This window comes from Syngnathus scovelli, chromosome 8, assembly GCF_024217435.2.
Source record: "Syngnathus scovelli strain Florida chromosome 8, RoL_Ssco_1.2, whole genome shotgun sequence".
In the NCBI taxonomy this organism is placed as follows: domain Eukaryota; kingdom Metazoa; phylum Chordata; class Actinopteri; order Syngnathiformes; family Syngnathidae; genus Syngnathus; species Syngnathus scovelli.
In genome coordinates, this window is record NC_090854.1 from 5811946 (window position 1) to 5836446 (window position 24501).

At 45.6% G+C, this 24501-nt stretch overlaps 1 long non-coding RNA gene across 1 annotated transcript; it reads right to left on the minus strand.

Moving 5' to 3' along the window:
- Positions 1 to 117: 117 nt before the first annotated feature.
- On the minus strand, positions 118 to 19615 carry LOC125974195 (uncharacterized). The gene is made up of 3 exons (XR_007483399.2): positions 17584 to 19615; positions 16165 to 17289; positions 118 to 15508 (listed from the first exon to the last, which is right to left on the minus strand). It is a non-coding gene; the product is annotated as an uncharacterized lncRNA (long non-coding RNA).
- Positions 19616 to 24501: the final 4886 nt, after the last annotated feature.

Consider the following 24501-nt stretch of genomic DNA (forward strand, 5'->3'; position numbering starts at 1 on the left):
ACACACACACACGCACGCACGCACGCACGCACGCACACACACGTACACACACACATTGACAAGCTGTCAAAAAGGTCCTTGGGGTCAGTCCATGATGCAAAAAAGACCCCTGTTCGAGTAACAAAGTGTGCTAAGCTAGCTGATAGGGTAGGCAATTACTATTTTCGTCGACCATGCAACTAAATAGTGTAAAATATGAATTTGATATTGTACTTGTAGAAAACAGGGAATTGTATTATTTTAATAAGATAATATTGGTGTAGCCCTTGTATTTTGTTGTAATTAGCAAGATGTGATACAAATTCAAAATATTCAGTTTTATTAAAATTATATCCATCCCCAAGTCCCTCCCTCCATCATGATACAATGTTCTGGAGTGACATTAATTCTGACAATAAAACAGACTTGATCACCTGTTTCAACCTGTTTTGTTCAGTCCAGTGTAATGCCATTATAATCGCAAGTAATCCCTGCAGTGTATATGCTTCCATAGTTCACTTGATCTTGTGCGGTTCTAGTTGTAATGGAAACGCAAAAGAGGCAATGTGTCTGGCACTTGGAGAAGAAAATCATCTGAAAGGAAAAAGAAATGAGAACATATACATCTGCATGCAAAAGACATCATTTGACAAACTAAAACAACAGTTATTGGCAGTACTCTTAAAAGGAAGATGAGTTAGTAGAGAGACTAATCTTTGCTCACAGTAATTGCGAGTGTGTGCTGTGCATATTTTCCCTCTGTGTCATCAAGCAAATGAGATTTGGGGTTATGGTGGATGGGGTGAAGTGAGGCTGTGACATTAAGTAATGATTAAATTTGAGGTATCCAGTCAAGGCAGAAGAAAAGAGTGAACAGCTGAACTAAACACAATAAAAACAATTCTGAACAGATGGCAAAGAAACTCGTCCGTCTATTTCCCATACCACTTATCATGCTGCGAGCTAGAGTCTTTCCTAGCTGACATTGGGCATAAGGCAGACTATACCCTAGATTGGTCCCTCGCTTAAGCAAAGGGTACATGTAGAGACGTACAACCATTCACACTCAGATTGATACTGTCACACAGTCGAAAATTAACCAACGCAGCCTGCACTGAAGTCGGTCAGGCAAACCATCACCGTCACTGACAGAATTGTCATTGACAAAAGTGATTCATGTACTGTATGACCAAATATTTTTTTCGATCTGTCATGGTTTTCAGAACAGTATATATATAAGTGGCATGGTGACTTTGGAATGTTCAAGTGGTTTTCCTCAGTGTGTTCATGAGTCTGATGGCTTGAGGAAAGAAGCTGTTACTCAGTCTGCTTGTGCGGGACCGCAGGTTGCGGTACCGCTTCCCTGATGGTAGAAGGGAGAACAGTCTGTCCAGTTTTTGCTCTAGTTAATTATCAATCCAAAAGCTACGTTTTCTTTTTAGCATTCAACCTGCTCAAAATCACTCTTTCATCAAAGTCGCTCTACTAATTTTCTATAGTAGTCGCCAACGACTTCAACCATTCAACCTTTCATTCAGGCAATCATTCATCAATGCTCATCATATGCATCTCACACAGTCTCCAAAAAGGAGTCTTCTTATCACATTGGTCCCATTTCATCCAAGCTCACCACACAACATTCATATATCATTTTCAACTCAAGTTTCCTGGTAGAACAATCCACCAATTAAAAAAAACTAAAACAAACAACTGGCAAATTAATCTGAATTTTTTCTTTGTTTTTAAATTTGAAGAACTCAAACTCTCAGATTTAGCTTGCATTTAGAATTTTGCATAATCTTATAACACAACCAATCAATTATTCCTATTAAATGTAGCATTGCAAAATCTTAAATTCACAATTTAGCTTCTCCCAATTCCTGAAAGCATGTTCTGTTGTTTTGTTAACTCCGAATTTCTCATGAGGGCTTGACACTAACATGCACTAGTGTGGATTAGTTTCTGCTCGCAAACAGATTTCTCTCTTTTTCTTTCATTTTTATCTGTCAAAGTTGTTTCTGTTCTGCGGTGTAAATTGAATAGACAACAGTCTAGCAAATTTCTTTATACTAAAAGTTTAGCCAATCTTCATTATTTTAACACATACGCACACACATGCACAGCTCTCGCGTGCGGAAGGTAGGTTCCAGCACCAATGATTCGCCACAGGCTGGCCATTTCCTGTAGTCGATCATGAGCTGGTCCCTCCCATGCACACGAGGACAGCACATTCTAATTTTATTTATTTATCTTCTAGAAGCAAGTTGCATTTCTTTACCACGTGATTTGCATATTTTAACTTCAGTGTAACACAATTTGATCCCTATTCATTTGCAATTGGGCCTACCAACAGCATTGTCATACTTCTTGTGTGGACAGGGGCTCTAACTATCTAAAAAGATTTTCGATAACCTGACAATGACATGTTTTGCTGTCATATGGGAGAGGTTTCAGATCTTTTAGATTTCGATACAAGATTTGCATAGGACTCCTCTTGCCCCTTGCTTGAGCCGCAGCTTGAGCTGCGGCCTTGCACCTGCTCACAGGGGCCTTATTGTCTCCTGGTCTGACAAACACTTGTGATCGCATCAGTTTTCATCTTTCTAGCTTTTGTTTCTTGAATTCGTTCTCATCTCTTTGTGAAGATTTCAACCACACTCTAGCACTTCTACCACTTCTTCCACATTTCAAATTTCCTTGTACTCCATACATTTTCTTCCACTTCAGCATGTATTGCATACAATTAAGAAATCTACTTGCCATGAACTTCTCATTTCAAAGAAGAGCAGAGCAAGAGATTTACCGTTCTTATTTCCCATCTTAATTTTAGTAGTTTAAGGTTTTACAATTTTTTTTTCAATTTTTTTTTTTCAAATTTTTTTTTTCTTTGAGGATCCTCAATGCAGGTTTAAATTGACCTTTCAACAGATTACTAGCCTGTTTTATTGCCGTGGATCAACGCTAGAACTGCTTTTTAGTCAATTTATCCTACCAGTCACACACTCAATCATACACACTCCAGCGCTTTTTTTTTAGGCCTCATAGCTCGGACAAACCAAAGCCGTATCTCATAGGTCGGACAAACCAAAGCCGTATCTCATAGCTCGGACAAACCAAAGCCGTATCTCATAGCTCGGACAAACCAAAGCCGTATCTCTCGTGCACCTGTGTATTTTTTACGAGTTTCACAAACAACAACACAATCACACAACTTCAGGCCTTTAACTTACTTGTCCCTTGGTTCGTTGCACTGCTGGGTCCCGTCAATCCACCTCTGTCAGACGAAGTCAGACCTATGATGCTGGCCCAGCGAAGAATTCTCTTCCCAGGACTTTCTTTTCCAGGTCCTCCAAATGGACGCTGGCTTGTCGACAATGCAGCACGTCCTTCTTCGTCAGACAGATAGCGGGTATGAGGGGTCCCGGGTTTCGGCACCAAAATGTTAGAGATTTGCTCACTCCAACTTATTTTGCAAGAACCACACGGGAGACAAGTAAGTCCTTTTAGACACCTGCAGGTGGAGAGTCCATTCGTCGCTGTGCGTACAGCGATGTTCGAATGGAGGTCTGAAATCTCCCAACTGCAAGGACATATTTATTAAGAGAAAGAGTGGGGGTAAGAGTAGACTGAATAGGAAGCCCTTGTGCTCTAGTCAAAACATATCAGGGGATGTTTTACGACCTTGTGTAGGATGAGACAAGGTAGGTAATTTATTACCGGTTGCATTCCAACATAATCATACGATAAGGATAATTTGAAAAACCCATCTACGCAATCCACGTTTCATTATCATTATCACATCTGTCACGTCTAAGAAGTTGTATATGTGCTCGCGTTTTCGTCAGCCGATGATGTTCCAGTCTGTAGGTGTGGTCTGTCACTTACACTGGCGCACACACTCACGTCCAGTTGGCAGGCAGCATCGGACAACTCTGGTGACCACAAAACCACGATCCGTTCTGAACAGGCAGGTGCACTCATAGGATGCAGGTGAGGCAGTGCTTCTGAACTTCTGGATGAAGTAGGTCCCGTCCGATGGTGCAGCCATGTTGGTAGTAGAGCCCTTACACCTTGAAAACGGCTCTCTCATCCTGGCACACAGCGGCTATGTCCAAAACTCCCATCCAGTTTCCTCCGTCTGCAAGGCCAGAGCGGGATGGGTCGGCAACACTGATTGTGACAGCTCGGTGTTAATATCCAACTCCTGGATGCCGTGTCCCTGTAAAACAATGCTCTCGACTTTCTTGCTACGTTTCACACAATAATAATGATGAGTAAATCATCAGATACCTCTCGTGCATACACTCCAACAAACGTTAAGTAGATGTGAGATAACTTGCATGAAGTCTACTTAACCAAACATTGAGTAAATATGGGATAACTTAAAAACTGTCCCGGTCAACAAAAATTCATAAATAGAAACTACAAGGTATAATAGAGAAAGAACTCCTCTTTAGCTAGACAAAGAACAAAGGTGTTCTGTTCATAACTAGTGAGGGCCTCTCACAGATAAGACAAGGAAGGGAGTATAAGAACTCCCTAAAACCTGGCAGATGTGTTGGCCTTGAGCGAAGGTATGAGACCTCCGGTTCAGGCCGGCCAGCGCTTCTACAAAACTAATTATCCTGACATTTCCCCACTGTTTATCACATATTTGCTCAAATTCACACATCACCATAATCAACCCCTTTTCTCGACTCTCAGTCGTCTGATCACATTCATGAGGACAAATATGTTTACACCAAAGGATAAACGTTGCGATGTTATCATTCAGAATCCCACGGATCTGGGATAAGTCTGGTAACACAGATGCAGGAATTTTGCCATCAACATCATCACGTTGCCGCTCAGACATTAGGTATATCTGAGCAATCCCGTCCTCCATGGGCGATATTACTGTAGTGACGAGACGATTAAACAGAGCACAAAGACATGGTATGCAACATCCATACAAGGTGAGCATAGCAGTGAACACTGCAATTGATGGTAAAATTGAGGACACAAGGGCGTTATACTTCCCAAAAGCAGTCATCCACTTGTAGTGCTCTTTCATCCTCGTTTTGAGGGATCGCAGGCCTGCAATCGCCTCCGTCAGGCTCCCATCAGGGGCGATGTTGGGGATGAAGGTGCAGCATTGTTCTCCAAACATTGCGCAGATCCCTCCTTTCTCAGACAACAACATATCATGAGCATTGTGGTTCTGGATCGACATTAGGGAAGGCGTGGCCAGCTGTTCATGCACTGCCTCGAGCCCCGCTTGTGTCCGTTTGCCCAATTTCTGCATGTTGTAATGGATGAAATTTATCCTGTCTACGTTCTTGTTCATCGTTCACCAGCAGCAAATGGAGGACTCCCATCCTGCTGCAATTTGGTCATTTAATTCTTATTAATCAGGAACTCCTCTAGGGACTCCAATTGCATCAATTTCGGTCAAATCATCGTCGCCTCTCAAATTTAAAGATATTTTAGGTTTTACCAGCTTTTTCCCGAGATCTTGGCATGTTTGATGTATATACAATTTCGCTTGACTACATTCTCTGAAAGCAATGGTGTTAGAGATTTGCTCACTCCAACTGATTTTGCAAGAACCACACGGGAGACAAGCAAGTTCTTTTAGACACCTGCAGGTGGAGAGTTCACTCGCTACAGGAATGAAGTCTGGAGACTCCCAACTGCAAGGGCATATTTATTAAGAGAAAGAGTGGGGGTACGAGATGACTGAATAGGAAGCCCTTGTACTCAAAACATATCAGGGAATGTTTTACGACCTTGTGTAGGATGAGACAAGGTAGGTTATTTATTACCGGTTGCATTCCAACATAATCATACGATAAGGATAATTTGAAAAACCCTAACATCTCCCTCCTGTTTTGTCACATGATTATGCCTCCGCAAACAACAAAGACAAGTAAAAAAAAAACACACATATATATGTATAATGAAGAAAGAAGAATAGTAAAAATATAAAACAACAAACAATGATAGCAACACTTTCCAGTGAAGAAGAGGCATCACCTTGATACCCCAGATCAAACTTATTGTGTAAGCGAAAAACCTGCCGGCCAGATGTTATTAACAGGAAAATTCTTACACGGCCCCTTTGCCTAAGGCGACCAGAATGCTAACAATAAAAAAACAAAAACACAGAAGCAGTACATCATTGTATCCATCACTTGCGAAGCATTTTCGATGGTCAAATCATCAAGTTTCTGTAAAACATGCTCAACAGAACAGCATCTACGCAATCCACGTGTCATTATCGTCATCACATCCGTCATCTCTAAGAAATTGTATATGAACTTGGGCTACAGTAGAGGACACAAACTTCGACACAGCAGACTTCAAACATGGGATAACGCAGGACGTAAACAAGCACAACACCACCAGCACAACAAGCACAGGAGACAGCAATTTCAAAAGCAGTTGCCACCAGCTGCCAGAGAATAGCCACGAAAAGAAATCAAACTGATGTGGGACCTTGTCATTAGACATGGCCTGTTGTAAGTTCTTCAGTGAATTCATGGCGTCGTCGATGTGGGTGTCATTTTCTCCTGGTATGTATGTGCAACAGGAAGTCCCAATGATGTGGCACACACCACCTTGTGCTGCCGTCAACAAGTGCAGAACCATCCCGTTTTGCAAGACCATCAGTCTAATAGCCTGAATCTCTCTATTTTGTTCATCGTTGATTTGCAGTGAGAGATTCACAAAGGATTGAAAACGATAGTTCAGTGTCTCGATGAAGAGCGATAGTTTCCCAACCCCAATCTGAGGAAAGAGCGCAAGGACAACTTTGTCTCCGACGGACCATATTTTATGGTCGTCTGGAACGTTTGCACCCCAGACAGGGTCATGAGGGTCGAAGGTTGTGACTGCCCTGCGTCGACGTCCAGAAGAGTTGTGTGCTTCTGTCAGCTGATGATGTCGTATCCTGTAGGTGTGGTCTGTCACCCACACTGGTGCACACACTCCTGTCCAGTTGGCGGGCAGCATCGGATAAACCTTGGATGTAACGTGTAATCCACTCCAGCTGGTCTCTCTGTGTAGGCCACTTGTGGTATTGTTCATCCTCTAACAGTCACATTGAGATTTGCCCAGAATAGCTGATCACAGGCACTGTCTGCAAGTCCAGGGCGGTAAGGGTCAGCATCTTTGACTGTGACAGCACGGTGTTGATATCCAACTCCTGGATGCCGTGTCCCTCTCGTGCATACACTCCAACAAACGTTAAGCAGATGTGAGATAACTTGCATGAAGTCTACTTAACCAAACATTGAGTAAATATGGGATAACTAAAAAACTGTCCCGGTCAACAACAATTCGTAAATAGAAACTACAAGGCATAATAGAACTTCTCTTTAGCTAGACAAAGAACAAAGGTGTTCTGTTCATAAATAGTGAGGGCCTCTCACAGATAAGACAAGGAAGGGAGTATAAGAACTCCCTAAAACCTGGCAGATGTGTTGGCCTTGAGCGAAGGTATGAGACCTCCGGTTCAGGCCGGCCAGCGCTTCTACAAAACTAATTATCCTGACATTTCTCCACAGTTTATCACATATTTGCTGAAATTCACACATCACCGTAAACAACCCCTTTTCTCGACTCTCAGTCGTCGGATCACATTCATGAGGACAAATATGTTTATACCAAAGGATAAACGTTGCGATGTCATCATTCAGAATCCCATGGATCTGGGAAAAGTCTGGTAACACAGATGCAGGAATTTTGCCATCAACATCATCATGTTGCCGCTCAGACATTAGGTATATCTGAGCAATCTCGTCCTCCATGGGCGATATTACTGTAGTGGCGAGACAATTAAACAGAGCACGAAGACACGGTATGCAACATCCATACAAGGTGAGCAACACTGGAACTGATGGTAAAATTGAGGACACAATGGTGTTATATTTCCCAAAAGCATTCATCCACTTGTAGTGCTCTTTCATCCTCGTTTTGAGGGATCGCAGGCCTGCATTCCGTCAGGCTCCCATCAGGGGCGGTGTTGTTGGGGATGAAGGTGCAGCATTGTTCTCCAAACATTGCGCAGACGCCTCCTTTCTCAGACAACAACATATCATGAGCATTGTGGTTCTGGATCGACATTAGGGAAGGCGTGGCTAGCTGTTTATGCACTGCCTCGAGCCCCGCTTGTGTCCGTTTGCCCAATTTCTGCATGTTGTAATGGATGTAATTTATCCTGTCTACGTTCTTGTTCATCGTTCACCAGCAGCAAATGGAGGACTCCCATCCCGCTGCAATTTGGTCATTTAATTCTTATTAATCAGGAACTCCTATAGGGACTCCAATTGCATCAATTTCGGTCAAATCATCGTCACCTCTCAAATTTAAAGATATTTTGGTTTTTACCAGCTTTTTTCCCAGATCTTGGCATGTTGATGTATATACAATTTCGCTTGACTACATTCTCTGAAAGCAATGGCTTCTTTTTTTTTTTTTCTTTTTTTCTCTCAATGGATATTATATAGACTGCTCTGTCACACACTTCACAATCCAGTAGACGTGACAGATTTCACACAATCTTTGGTCATTGGGAACGGTACAACATAAATAATCGGTCGCAAATCCATACATATGACATATTCAATTATTTTTTTTTCTTTCTTTGCAGCTTGTTTTGCCATAAGCAATCAATTGTTTCTTTTTTCAGTTACTCTTATAGTTAGTTACCTGAAACAAATTATCCACATTCATTCTAGATATTCATCCCATTCTTTAACATCTACAGAGGTTGTTGACAAAGTACACATATAAACATCATACTTTCATGGCAGTCCAGATCCGACACAGCAGATCATCCTGCAAAGGTCAAATTGATCTTTTAAATTGGAGGCATTCAGTGTTTTTGTTTTTGTTGAAACAAGCTCTACAAAAAAAATTGTTTTGTTTTGAAACTGTTTTGAATATGAATCAAATCCATATGTTGTATAAAGCTGACTGACCTGCCCCACTATCCCTCCTCTTGAGCCATGTGACACGCACCATGGCTCAATATTGCTCACCATTAGCATAGGTTCTTTGGTGGGATAGGTCATTTATAGATGCCATTCTCTAATCTTGCTCCTCTTTTTGTCCATAATTGAATTTCACTCTATGGACTTTGTCGCTGCACATCTTTAAAAATGTTTCAGTGATCTAATCTGCTTCTTGTGTGTATAAAATTTGAAGTGTCTTTTGCGCTGCAGCTTTGTGGTTCTGTCTGCAAGCTTGTTACCTCTTGACACCTTATCAGTCTCGTGTGTGTGTGTGTGTACTGCACACGTGCACATAGCTACTTTTCGTGGCAATTGGACTGTTTTGACAACTAGCTTAGCAAGTAAATGGATGCCCTCCCTGAATGGGGAGTGACTCAGCTAGCAAATGATTAAACATTTTCACTTTTTTGTAGTTTTTTTAGTTACTTTTCAATCGTTTTCTCATTGTTTATCACAAGAATCTTAGAAATTTGAATACGAATCAAAACGTATGTTATATTTTACTCAATTGTATGATTTAGAGAATCCATATGTAGTAAAATGTTGTATTACTACATATGATTTCATCATCTTTTAATTTGACTTTCTTTCCAAAACGCTTCTTAATTTCTCAGTTCACACATCTTCTACATGTGTTACTGGTTCTCCAGTGTTTTCTCTAGTTAACTATCAATCAAAAAGCTACGTTTTCTTTTTAGCATTCAACCTGCTCAAAATCACTCTTTCATCAAAGTCGCTCTACTAATTTTCTATAGTAGTCGCCAACGACTTCAACCATTCAACCTTTCATTCAGGCAATCATTCATCAATGCTCATCATATGCATCTCATACAGTCTCCAAAAAGGAGTCTTCTTATCACATTGGTCCCATTTCATCCAAGCTCACCACACAACATTCATATATCATTTTCAACTCAAGTTTCCTGGTAGAACAATTCACCAATTCAAAAAAAACGTAACTAAAACAAACAACTGGCAAATTAATCTGAATTTTTTCTTTGTTTTTAAATTCGAAGAACTCAATCTCTCAGATTTAGCTTGCAATTAGAATTTTGCATAATCTTATAACACAACCAATCAATTATTCCTATTAAATGTAGCATTGCAAAATCTTAAATTCACAATTTAGCTTCTCCCAATTCCTGAAAGCATGTTCTGTTGTTTTGTTAACTCCGAGTTTCTCATGAGGGCTTGACACTAACATGCACTAGTGTGGATTAGTTTCTGCTCGCAAACAGATTTCTCTCTTTTTCTTTCATTTTTATCTGTCAAAATTGTTTCTGTTCTGCGGTGTAAATTGAATAGACAACAGTCTAGCAAATTTCTTTATACTAAAAGTTTAGCCAATCTTCATCAACTTAACACATACGCACACACACGCACAGCTCTCGCGTGCGGAAGGTAGGTCTCAGCAACAATGATTCGTCACAGGCTGGCCATTTCCTGTGGTCGATCATGAGCTGGTCCCTCCCATGCACACGAGGACAGCACATTCTAATTTTATTTATTTATCTTCTAGAAGCAAGTTGCATTTCTTTACCACTTGATTTGCATATTTTAACTTCAGTGTAACACAATTTGATCCCTATTCATTTGTAATTGGGCCTACAAACAGCATTGTCATACTTCTTGTGTGGACAGGGGCTCTAACAATCTAAAAAGATTTTTGATAACCTGACAATGACATGTTTTGCTGTTATATGGGAGAGGTTTCAGATCTTTTAAATTTCGATACATGATTTGCATAGGACCGGAAACTCCTCTTGCCCCTTGCTTGAGCCGCGGCTTGAGCTGCGGCTTTGCACCTGCTCACAGGGGCCTTATTGTCTCCTGGTCTGACAAACACTTGTGACCTCATCAGTTTTCATCTTTCTAGCTTTTGTCTCTTGAATTCGTTCTCATCTCTTTGTGAAGATTTCAACCACACTCTAGCACTTCTACCACTTCTTCCACATTTCAAATTTCCTTGTACTCCATACATTTTCTTCCACTTCAGCATGTATTGCATACAATTAAGAAATCTACTTGCCATGAACTTCTCGTTTTAAAGAAGAGCAGAGCAAGAGATTTACCGTTCTTATTTCCCATCTTAATCTTAGTAGTTTAAGGTTTTACAATTTTTTTCAAAATTTTTTTTTTTTCTTTGAGGATCCTCAATGCAAGTTTAAATTGACCTTTCAACAGATTACTAGCCTGTTTTATTGCCGTGGATAAACGCTAGAACTGCTTTTTAGTCAATTTATCCTACCAGTCACACACTCAATCACACAAACTCCAGCGCTTTTTTAGGCCTCATAGCTTGGACAAACCAAAGCCGTATCTCATAGCTCGGACAAACCAAAGCCGTATCTCACAGCTCGGACAAACCAAAGCCGTATCTCATAGCTCGGACAAACCAAAGCCGTATCTCATAGCTCGGATAAACCAAAGCCGTATCTCATAGCTCGGACAAACCAAAGCCGTATCTCATAGCTCGGACAAACCAAAGCCGTATCTCTCGTGCACCTGTGGTTTTTTACGCGTTTCACAAACAACAACACAATCACACAACTTCAGGCCTTTAACTTACTTGTCCCCTGGTTCGTTGCACTGCCGGGTCCCGTCAATCCACCTCTGTCAGACGAAGGCAGACCTAAGATGCTGGCCCAGCGAAGAATTCTCTTCCCAGGACTTTCTCCTCCAGGTCCTCCCAGTGGACGCTGGCTTGTCGACAATGCAGCACGTCCTTCTTCGTCAGACAGATAGCGGGTATGAGGGGTCCCGGGTTTCGGCACCAAAATGTTAGAGATTTGCTCACTCCAACTTATTTTGCAAGAACCACACGGTAGACAAGCAAGTTCTTTTAGACACCTGCAGGTGGAGAGTTCACTCGTTGAAGGAATGAAGTCTAAAAACTCTCCCTCCTGCAAGGGCATATTTATTAAGAGAAACAGAGTGGGGGTAAGCGTAGGTTGAATAGGAAGCCCCTGTGCTCTAGTCAAAACATATCAGGGGATGTTTTACGACCTTGTGGAGGATGGGACAAGGTAGGTTATTTATTACCGGTTGCATTCCAACATAATCATATGATAAGGATAATCTGAAAAACCCTAACAACGAGCATCTACTAAATGAAAATAGACGCACAATAAATCATGGCGCCCGAGGATTCCATCCTGAAACTTCTCAATCATCATAAAAATCAAAAGGGTTAGGGTTAACATTTTCACGTGAATTCAACATAAACTTTCCAAGACTGCAATCGACAACCTGCAAAAGTAATACAAGTTATAAAACAACCAGCAATCTGCTCCTTGGCTGGCGGTTGACGCTGCAATAAGTCAAGTGGCACACAGAAACAAAGCAAAGCTCGCACTTGCCACAAGCAAGCTTAAGGTCCATACGTATGGTTGTCATCTACATAGTTTGTCACCTTGTCGGGTGAGTCCAGGTTCGTCATGTCATATGTCCATCGTCCTAGTGTTCGATATCAGTCCTGTCTTGTCCATCCGTGTTGCGGAATTCGGCCTTCTCCATGAACTATTTTTGTTGTTCATGGTGCCTTTGATTAACCATCAGCTGTTAGTCATCACGCTTGGGTGTTCCCTCAACTGTGACCCTTTCATACCAACTCCAAAATACTTTGGCCTTTCATACTGCCCTCAACACACACACACACACACACACACACACACACACACACACACACACACACACACACACACACACACACACACACACACACACACACACACACATATTCCTAACCACACAAGCGCCAATCCATTTGCATCTATCACTCATACAACAACAAACAAATTTAGTATGTGTAAGTGAACAGGCAATCAGCGAATATTAACGGTAAACCCTTCATTTCTGGATGTTCTTCCCAAGTGAATATTTCGTACATTCGTACCGGACTTTTATCGTAAAATTGCCAATTAAATGCCTAAAAATTCAGTCATTTGTACTGCTGAGCATGTTCATGGGTGAGCATGGGGAAAGAAGCAGCTTCAGTAGGTCCTTAAATAATCTTGTCCTAATCCATCGTTCTGATCGAGCACCTGGGTAAAGATACTCAAAAGTCTTCCTCCAACAGTCTACTCCACTACATTATTTTCACTTTGCCATGTTAAGGTATTTGTTTTCCGAGTCCTATCACATTTGTCATCGCGTTCACTGTCACTTGGTGTGAGTTGTTAGAGATTTGCTCACTCCAACTTATTTTGCAAGAACCACACGGGAGACAAGCAAGTCCTTTTAGACACCTGCAGGTGGAGAGTTCACTCGCTCAAGGAATGAAATCTGAAAGTCTCCTTCCTGCAAGGGCATATTTATTAGGAGGAACAGAGTGGGGGTGAGAGTGGACAGGTTTGGTGAACCCCTGTCCTCTGATAAGATCAGAGCAGGGGGTGTTTTACACTGTTGTGGGAAACAGAACAACTTTGATTGCTTCATCTGCAGCTGGTCAATCAAGCAGAGGAAGCAACCACTTCATTTTACTGCATTGTGAGAGCAAGACAAGATTGGTTAATCATTATAGTCTACATTCCAACATAATCCTACGATAAAGATAACCTGGAAAACCCTAACATCTCCCTCCTGTTTTATCATATGATTATGTCACCCCAAACAACAAAGACAAGTAAGAAAAAAACATATATATATGTATAATGAAGAAAGAAGAATAGTAAAAATAAAAACAACAAACAATGATAGCAACACTTTCCAGTGAAGATGAGGTAATACCTTAATACCCCAGATCAAACTTATTGTGTAAGCGAAAAACCTGCTGGCCAGGTGTTATTAGCAGGAAAATTCTTACACGGCCCCTCTGCCTTAGGCGACCAGAATGCTATCAAATAAAAAATAAAAAGAAAAACACAGAAACAGTACATCATTGTATCCATCACTTGCGAAGCATATTTGATGGTCAAATCAACAAGTTTCCGTAAAACATGCTCAACAGTACAGCATCTACGCAATCCACGTCTCATTATCATTATCACATCTGCCACGCCTAAGAAGTTGTATATGTGCTCGTGTTTTCGTCAGCTGATGATGTTCTAGTCTGTAGGTGTGTTCTGTCACACACACTGGCGCACACACTCGTGTCCAGTTGGCAGGCAGCATCGGACAACTCTGGTGACCACAAAACCACGATCCGTTCTGAACAGGCACGTGCACTCATAGGATGCAGGTGAGGCAGTGCTTCTGAAACTCTGGATGAAGTAGGTCCCGTCCGATGGTGCAGCCATGTCGGTAGTAGAGCCCTTACACCTTGAAAACGGCTCTCTCATCCTGGCACACAGCGGTGATGTCCAAAGCTCCCATCCAGTTTCCTCCTGGAGAGCAGTCGTCGTTAATGCAGACGTGGGTCCTGCTACCTTGGATGTAACATGTGTAATTCACTCCAGCTGGTCTCGCCGTGTAGGCCACTATTGTTCATCCTCTAACAGTCACATTGAGATTTGCCCAGAAGTGTTCATCATAGGCACCGTCTGCAAGTCCAGAGTGGGATGGGTCGGCATCACTGATTGTGACTGCTCGGCGTTGATATCCAACTCCTCCCATGGATGCCATACGTTTCGCTTCAGTGACATTCATTGCTCTGGCCTCCAAACGAACTTGCGTGGAGGAAGGGGGGAGTTTCGAACACACATAGCACCCCTCCTGTGTGTGAGCTCTCACAGTGAACCTGACATACCGGTACCAAGTGTTGGTTTCGTATGGGTTTCTGGGGTCCCATGACCAGTCCTCAAAATTCTCATCATGTGACCATCGTTTACCACGGGCAACATTGTCATTTGGTCTGTTCAGATGAGTCAATAGACCATAGCACGCTCCAACCACAACGCAGCAGAGGATCCATCTGGCATATGGAGCCCCGTTGCTACTAGGATGGCAGAGACACCGGGACATCCCCTCGCCTAGCGGAGTGGGGATCGATGCATTCTTCACCAACATTGAGACGCCCCACCCTAAACGATGAGGCCCCTTTGTAGTTAGCCTTCCCGACCACTCCGAATTAGGGGTCCAGCACTCTCTGCAACTTGCAGTGTGTTAGAGATTTGCTCACTCCAACTTATTTTGCAAGAACCACACGGGAGACAAGTAAGTCCTTTTAGACACCTGCAGGTGGAGAGTCCATTCGTCGCTGTGCGTACAGCGATGTTCAAATGGAGGTCTAAAATCTCCCAACTGCAAGGACATATTTATTAAGAGAAACAGAGTGGGGGGAAGAGCAGGCTGAATAGGAAGCCCTTGTGCTCTAGTCAAAACACATCAGGGGATGTTTTACGACCTTGTGGAGGATGGGACAAGGTAGGTTATTTATTACCGGTTGTATTCCAACATAATCATACGATAAGGATAATCTGAAAAACCCTAACACAGTGGCTGAGGTGAATCCAGCTGGGCCGTTGAGAAATCTTTACTGCGGTGGGGGTAGTCAGCAAGACTTAGAATGGTCCCTCCCACTGTGGGTTGGCCCAGTTCTTCCTTTTGATGACCTTGATGTAGACCGAGTCTCCTGGATTGATGGGGTTGTCGGCCTGTGAGGAGGAAAGATCCGGCGACAGTAAATTTGCATTCGACACATCTTTCAGTTTGAGCGTCCTGATTAGATAATATGCCAAGAACTGTTCTTCATCTGCTTTTTGCAAATCTGCAGGGAACACGGGTAGTCTATATGGTCTCCCATGGATGATTTCAAAAGGTGTTAGTCCTTCTGAAGTGGTAGTAATTCTCATATAGAGCTTCACTAAGTCTAGGCACTCTGGCCAAGGTCTGCCTGTTGTTTCCTTCAACCTGCTTTTGATGGTGGAGTTTGCTCGTTCAACCAGGCCAGCGCTCGAAGGATGCCAAGCGCAGTGTTTTTTTAACGTTATCCCAAGGTGTACAGCCATGTTCTGTACAACTTGGTTCACAAAGTGTGGACCATTGTCACTGTAAATAGTTCGGGGGGTGCCATGAGTCGGTATGATGGCTTTGCAAATGGCTTTTGCCACTGTTAAGGCATCTGCGCGTTTAGATGGAACTATTTCCACCCATTTGGAAAATGCATCAATCATCACTAGGCAGTATTTGTGAGGCCCACTTTGGGTGAGTTCAATAAAATCCATATGCATGATTTGAAATGGATAAGACGGTTTTGGAAATGAGCGGAGTGGGGATCGATGAATTCTTCACCAACATTGAGACGCCTCACCCTAAACGATGGAGCTCCTTTGTAGTCAGGCTTCCCCACCACTCCGAATTAGGGGTCCAGCACTCACTCCAACTTGCAGTGGCTGAGGTGAATCCAGCTGGGCCGTTGAGAAATTTTTACCGCCGTGGGAGTAGCAAGCAAAACTTGGAACGGTCCCTCCCACCGCGGGCTGGCCCAGTTCTTTCTTTTGATGACCTTGATGTAGACCCAGTCTCCTGGATTGATGGGGTTGTCGACCTGTGAGGAGGAAAGATCAGGCGGCAGTAAATTTGTCTTTGACACAGTTTGAGCGTCCTGATCATATAATCTGCCAAGGACTGCTCTTCATCTGTTGTTTGCAACTCTCGTAGTTCTTATCGTTCTCATGTTCCTGTTCACCTGCAATTGTCCAAATCAAAAATGTTTTCTTTTAACTGTCTTTCTTTTGAACCTCTAAATCTCTCGTGTTGCTAACCTATCTACACCAGAACAAAAAAATTACCACAGTATAACACCAAATGTATTTGAAAATTCATTGTCATAAAGTGTTGCATTATTACTATCTTCCACTATCTGTCCTACTCACTCCCTCCTTTTGAGGCTTGGCAACGCCCATGCCTCACACCTTGACAAACCTTTTGGGAGAATGCGTTCTTTAGTACATACGATTACATCATCATTTAATTTGACTTTCTTTCCAAAACACTTCTCAATTTCTCAGTTCACACATCTTCTACATGTGTTACTGGTTCTCCAGTTTTTTTTCTCTAGTTAATTATCAATCCAAAAGCTACGTGTTTCTTTCTAACATTCAACCTGCTCAAAATCACTCTTTCATCAAAGTCGCTCTACTAATTTTCCATAGTAGTCGCCAACAACTTCAACCATTCAACCTGTAATTTCTTTTCATTCAGGCTATCACTCATCAATGTTCATTTGCATCTCACACACAGTCTCCAAAAAGGAGTCTGTCAAGTGGCCCACACTTTTGTGGGGTTGAACTGCAGCTTCCCACTTGAAAGGCGCTTGGACAAAAGGATTTGAACTGGACTTCACTCAGTGATCATGACGGTTTTTTTTCCTTGTCTTTGGTTTATTTTCATCTTCAGCCAAACACAGCCAACGCAGCCAACACAGGTGAAAAACCTTAAAATAAACACAAATAGATGGTCAAACTCTAAACCATAATTAAGCAATACAATCCAAAATCAAATACAAAATTCAGGACGACTTAGCCAAACAGCTTTCAACCCTGGTAAATACATACAAACGTTTTTCCCGATTTCTTTTTTAGCTTTTACTTTTTAGAATACACCACATAATTTACCACAATTTCACTATAATGTTGAGCATAACCATAACCCATCAATTTTACATATTAATTTCCGAAGCCACCCAGATGTGAGCTGTAGCCCCATATTCAAATGTCCAAAGGCTCACCGGCTCCTTCTTTTGTTTCGGTTTCCAAGCTTTCCGCTGCAGTCCTGCCCTTTGGAAATGCTGCCTTGTCTAAATCATGGCAGGTTACCGTGAGCTCCAACACTCTCCCTCTTAATTAACCCCACCTGGTGCTCTCAACAGCCTGCCTCCTTGGGTGTGGCTGAGACACACCCAGGCAGAGAGGGTGCGGCTTGCAACTCGTCTGAACAGAGTCTTTCTATCACATTGGTCCCAATTCATCCAAGCTCACCACACAACATTCATATATCATTTTCAACTCAGGTTTCCTGGTAGAACAATCCACCAATTAAAAAAAAAAAAACTTAACTGAAACAAACAACTGGCAAATTAACCTGAATTTTTTCTTTGTTTTTAAATTTGAAGAACTCAATCTCTCAGATTTAGCTTGCATTTAGAATTTTGCATAATCTTATAACACAACCAATCAATTATTCCTATTAAATGAAGCATTGCAAAATCTTAAATTCACAATTTAGCTTCTTCCAATTCCTGAAAGCATGTTCTGTCGTTTTTTTTCTTCGAATTTCTCATGTGGGCTCGACACTTAACATGCACTAGTGTGGATTAGGTTCTGCTCGCAAACAGATTTCTCTCTTTTCCTCTCATTTTTTTCTGTCAAATTGTTTCTGTTCTGCGGTGTAAATTGAATAGACAACAGTCTAGCAAATTTCTTTATACTAAAAGTTTAGCCAATCTTCATCAATTTGGGACTTTAACTTTAACTTTAACACATACGCACACACATGCACAGCTCTCGCGTGCGGAAGGTAGGTCCCAGCACTAATGATTCGTCACAGGCTGGCCATTTCCTGTGGTCGATCATGAGCTGGTCCCTCCCATGCACACGAGGACAGCACATTCTAATTTTATTTATTTATCTTCTAGAAGCAAGTTGCATTTCTTTACCACTTGATTTGCATATTTTAACTTTAGTGTAACACAATTTGAGCTCTAGTCATTTGTAATTTGGGCATACAAACAGCATTGTCATACTTCTTGTATGGACAGGACTTCTAATAATCTAAAAAAAATTCTAATAATCTGACAATGATATGTTTTGCTGTCATATGGGCATCTATTCTTTCTTTCTCTGTATGAGCATAAGCGGTCAAAGAGGAGGAAGCTTGTCATGCTAAAAATTTGGCTTTTCCTCTGCTCCTTCCTCCACCCTTTGATTGGCATTGTTTTGCAAAACGACACTCTCGTGCAAAGTGTCCTCGTCTCCCACAGTTCCAACAGTTGTCTGAATCTGATGGGGGTTTTGATTTGAATGGTGGCTTGCGACGTTGTTGGTATCTAACTCTTCCTCTGCCCCTTTGGGAACTTTGGAAGAAGATTGTTGTATCTTCATTTAAAGTCCCCCAATGATCATTGTCACACACACATCTGGGTGTGGTGAAATTTGTCCTCTGCATTTAACCCATCCCCATGTGATTTTAATCCATCCCCTGGGGGAGAGGGGAGCAGTAAGCAGCAGCTGTGCCGCGCTCGGGAATCATTTGGTGATCTAACCCGCCAATTCCAACCCTTAATGCTGAGTGCCAAGCAGGGAGGCAATGGGTCCCATTTTTATAGTCTTTGGTATGACCCGGCCGGGGTTTGAACCCACAACCTTCCAGTCTCAGGGCGGACACTCTACTACTAGGCCACTGAGCTGGTTAGAGCATTATAATCATCTAGATAAAATACATCAGAACTTTTGCCTTTCTCAATTCCTTTGTCAGCGTCTCTGGGCCACTGCATGTTTTTTGTAAACCAAGCAGTGTCCGCTTCCACCAAGTGTTTCCTCGCCCAATTGCCTAAGTCAGGGGGGAAACCAGTGAGGAGCGCAATTTTAAGATGTTGCTGATAAGCGCCCCTCCGCGAGTCGTCACCTTATCGTGGTGGAGGGGTGTGCGTGCCCCTATGATCCTAGGAGCCATGTTGTCGGGGGCTTCATGCCCCTGGTAGGGTCACCCATGGCAAACGGGTCCTAGGTGAGGGGTCAGACAAAGCACGGCTCACCCAAGCCCCTTATGATGAAAAATATAAATGGACTTTGTTTTCCCTCGCCCGGACGCGGGTCACCGGGGCCTCCCTCTGGAGCCAGGCCTGGAGGCGGGGCTCGAAGGCGAGCGTCTGGTGGCCGGGCCTTCGCCCATGGGGCCCGGCCGGGCATAGCCCGAAATGGAAACGTGGGTCCCCCTTCCCATGGGTTCACCACCTGTGGGGGGGGGGCCGAAGGGGTCGGGTGCAATGTGAGCTGGGGGGCAGCCAAAGGCAGGGACCTTGGCGGTCTGATCCCCGGCTGCAGAAGCTGGCTCTTGGGACATGGAATGTCACCTCTCTGGCTGGAAAGGAGCCCGAGCTGGTGTGCGAGGCAGAAAGATTCCGACTAGATATAGTCGGACTAGCCTCCACGCAGAGTTTGGGTTCCGGTACAAGCCCTCTCGAGAGGGGCTGGACTCTCTTCCACTCTGGAGTTGCCCACGGTGAGAGGCGTCAAGCAGGTGTGGGTATACTTATTGCCCCCCGGCTGGGCGCCTGCACATTGGGGTTCACCCCGGTGAACGAGAGGGTAGCCTCCCTCCGCCTTCGGGTGGGGGGACGGGTCCTGACTGTTGTTTGTGTCTATGCACCAAACGGCAGCTCAGAGTACCCACCCTTCTTGGGGTCCCTGGAGGAAGTGCTGGAGAGCGTTCCTTCTGGGGACTCCATCGTTCTACTGGGTGACTTCAATGCTCACGTGGGCAATGACAGTGAGACCTGGAATGGCGTGATTGGGAGGAACGGCCCCCCTGATCTGAACCCGAGCGGTGTTCTATTGTTGGACTTCTGTGCTCGACACATATTTTCAATAATGAACACCATGTTCAAACATAAGGGTGTCTATGTGTGCACTTGGCACCAGGACACCCTAGGCCGCAGTTCGATGATCGACTTTGTAGTCGTGTCATCGGATTTGCGGCCGCATGTTTTGGACACTCGGGTGAAGAGAGGGGCGGAGCTGTCAACTGATCACCACCTGGTGGTGGGTTGGCTCCGATGGTGGTGGAAGATGCCGGTCCGACCTGGCAGACCCAAACGCTCTGTGAGGGTCTGCTGGGAACGTCTGGCAGAATCTCCTGTCAGGAAGAGCTTCAACTCCCACCTCCGGCAGAGCTTTTCCCACGTCCCGGGGGAGGCGGGGGACATTGAGTCTGAGTGGACCATGTTCCGCGCTTCCATTGTTGAGGCAGCCAACCGGAGCTGTGGCCGTAAGGTCGTTGGTGCCTGTCGTGGCGGCAATCCCCGAACCCGCTGGTGGACACCGGCGGTAAGGGATGCCGTCAAGCTGAAGAAGGAGTCCTATCGGGCCGTTTTGGCCTGCGGGACTCCGGAGGCAGCTGACAGGTACCGGATGGCCAAGCGGAACGCGGCTTCGGCGGTTGCTGAGGCAAAAACCCGGGCGTGGGAGGAGTTCTGTGAGGCCATGGAGAATGACTTTCGGACGGCTTCGAGGAAATTCTGGTCCACAATCCGGCATCTCAGGAGGGGGAAGCAGTGCAACGTCAACACTGTTTACAGTGGGGATGGCGTGCTGCTGACCTCGACTCGGGACGTCGTGAGTCGGTGGGGAGAATACTTCGAAGACCTCCTCAATTCCACCTACACGACTTCCATTGAGGAAGCAGGGCCTGGAGACTCTGAGGCGGATTCTCCAATCTCTGGGGTCGAAGTAACTGAGGTAGTTAAAAAACTCCTCGGTGGCAAGGCCCCGGGGGTGGATGAGATGCGCCCGGAGTTCTTAAAGGCTCTGGATGTTGTAGGGCTGTCATGGCTGACACGCCTTTACAACGTTGCGTGGACATCGGGGACAGTGCCTCTGGATTGGCAGACTGGGGTGGTGGTTCCCCTCTTTAAGAAGGGGCACCGGAGGGTGTGTTCCAATTACAGGGGAATCACACTCCTCAGGCTCCCTGGTAAGGTCTATTCAGGGGTGCTGGAGAGGAGGGTCGGTCGGGAGGTCGAACCTCGGATTCAGGAGGAGCAGTGTGGCTTTCGTCCTGGCCGTGGAACAGTGGACCAGCTCTACACCCTCGGCAGGATCCTCGAGGGTGCATGGGAGTTCGCCCAACCAGTCCACATGTGTTTTGTGGACTTGGAGAAGGCGTTCGACCGTGTCCCTCGGGAGGTTCTGTGGAGGGTGCTTCGGGAGTACGGGGTGTCGAGCCAACTGATAAGGGCGGTTCGGTCCCTGTATCACCGATGCCAGAGTCTGGTCCGCATTTCCGGCAGTAAGTCGGATTCGTTCCCAGTGAGGGTTGGACTCCGCCAAGGCTGCCCTTTGTCACCGATTCTGTTCATAATTTTATGGACAGAATTTCTAGGCGCAGCCGAGGCGTTGAGGGGGTCCGGTTTGGGGACCTCAGCATCGCGTCTCTGCTTTTTGCAGATGACGTGGTGCTGTTGGCTTCTTCAGGCCGTGATCTCCAGCTCTCGCTGGAACGGTTCGCAGCCGAGTGTGAAGCGGTCGGGATGAGGGTCAGCACCTCCAAATCCGAGTCCATGGTCCTCGATCGGAAAAGGGTGGAATGCCCTCTCCGGATCGGGGATGAGATCCTGCCCCAAGTGGAGGAGTTCAAGTATCTTGGAGTCTTGTTCACGAGTGAGGGGAGGATGGAGCGTGAGATCGACAGGCGGATCGGTGCAGCGTCGGCAGTAATGCGGACCCTGTACCGGTCCGTTGTGGTGAAGAGAGAGCTGAGCCAAAAGGCAAAGCTCTCAATTTACCGGTCGATTTACGCTCCTACCCTCACCTATGGTCACGAGCTATGGGTCGTGACCGAAAGAACGAGATCTCGGATACAATCGGCCGAAATGAGTTTTCTCCGCAGGACGTCCGGGCTCTCCCTTAGAGATAGGGTGAGAAGCTCGGTCATCCGGGAGAGACTCGGAGTAGAGTCGCTACTCCTCCACGTTGAGAGGAGCCAGATGAGGTGGCTCGGGCATCTTATCAGGATGCCTCCTGGACGCCTCCCTGGGGAGGTGTTCCGGGCATGTCCCACCGGTAGGAGACCCCGGGGACGACCCAGGACGCACTGGAGAGACTATGCCTCTCAGCTGGCCTGGGAACGCCTTGGGATCCCCCGGGATGAGCTGGATGAAGTGGCTGGGGAGAGGGAAGTCTGGGAGTCCCTCCTAAAGCTGCTGCCCCCGCGACCCGACCCCGGATAAGCGGAAGAAGATGGATGGATGGATGGATGGATGCTGATAAGCACTCACATCTGCATCATTGAATGGGATGCCACTAAGCACCCAGAATTATTTTTCATTTTCAAATCTCAATTGAATGGCGGCCTCATCACTTTTCAACTTTCTCTCTTTTGTCTTTTGGATTTGTTCTCTTCTTTCTTGTGAAGCTTTCAACCACATTTTAGCACAATCCAATTCTCTCTCTCTTCTTTTCTTTTTCAGTCCATTTTTCTTTCTATCCACACTCTCTTCTAAAACATCAACTACCGTATTTGCCGGTGTATTGCTCGACCTTTTTCGATCCAAAATCGACCGAAAAAAATCGACCTCGACTTATACACCGAGTCATAAAATTTAACTTCGTATTCATCGCTTCAAATGTGATGGTAACCAAGGCCGTTTCTCATGCATCTCATTGTGCGTTGCACTTAGAAAATTTGAACCGGGCGGCGCGCGCGAGTGCGCGGCCCGCTGGAAGTCGAATGAGGCGCCGCGATCTCCTGCGCGGTGCTTATAAAGTGCCGATCCGTTCGGCTTGGAGCTATATCCGGCCTCCCGTTGGTGCCGGGCGGCGTGCGCGAGCTCGCCGGCCGCGATCTCCTCCGCGGTGCTTATAAACAGCCGATCCGCTCGGCGGGGGCTATTTTCGGCCACTTGGCGCGTGCGCACGGCCTCCCGGATGTGCCGGGCGGGTGCGCGAGCTCGCCAGCCGCTGGAAGTCCAATGAGGCGCCGCGATCTCCTACGCGGTGCTTATAAACAGCCGATCCGCTCGGCGGGGGCTAGTTTCGGCCACTTGGCGCGTGTGCACGGCCTCCCGGATGTGCCGGGCGGGTGCGCGAGCTCGCCGGCCGCTGGAAGTCCAATGAGGCGCCGCGATCTCCTCCGCGGTGCTTATAAACAGCCGATCCGCTTGGCGGGGGCTATTTTCGGCCACTTGGCGCGTGCGCACGGCCTCCCGGATGTGCCGGGCGGGTGCGCGAGCTCGCCGGCCGCTGGAAGTCCAATGAGGCGCAGCGATCTCCTCCGCGGTGCTTATAAACAGCCGATCCGCTCGGCGGGGGCTATTTTCGGCCACTTGGCTCGTGCGCACGGCCTCCCGGATGTGCCGGGCGGGTGCGTGAGCTCGCCGGCCGCTGGAAGTTCAATGAGGCGCCGCGATCTCCTCCGCGGTGCTTATAAACAGCCGATCCGCTCGGCGGGGGCTATTTTCGGCCACTTGGCTCGTGCGCACGGCCTCCCGGATGTGCCGGGCGGGTGCGTGAGCTCGCCGGCTGCTGGAAGTCCAATGAGGCGCCGCGATCTCCTCCGCGGTGCTTATAAAGTGCCGATCCGCTCGGCTTGGAGCTATTTCCGGCCTCCCGTTGGTGCCGGGCGGCGTGCGCGAGCTCGCCGGCCGCTGGAAGTCGAATGAGGCTCCGCGATCTCCTCCGCGGTGCTTATAAAGTGCCGATCCGCTCGGCTTGGAGCTATTTCCGGCCTCCCGTTGGTGCCGGGCGGCGTGCGCGAGCTCGCCGGCCGCGATCTCTCCTGCTTATAAACAGCCGCATGCGCACGGCCTCCCGGAATTTGAACCTCATTTCGTCAATAAATTTCGCATATTGAATTTTGAAGTTTAATATAATGCAACAATTGAGCTCGACTTATACAAAGGATATATCATAAAATCGTAAATTTCCGTCGA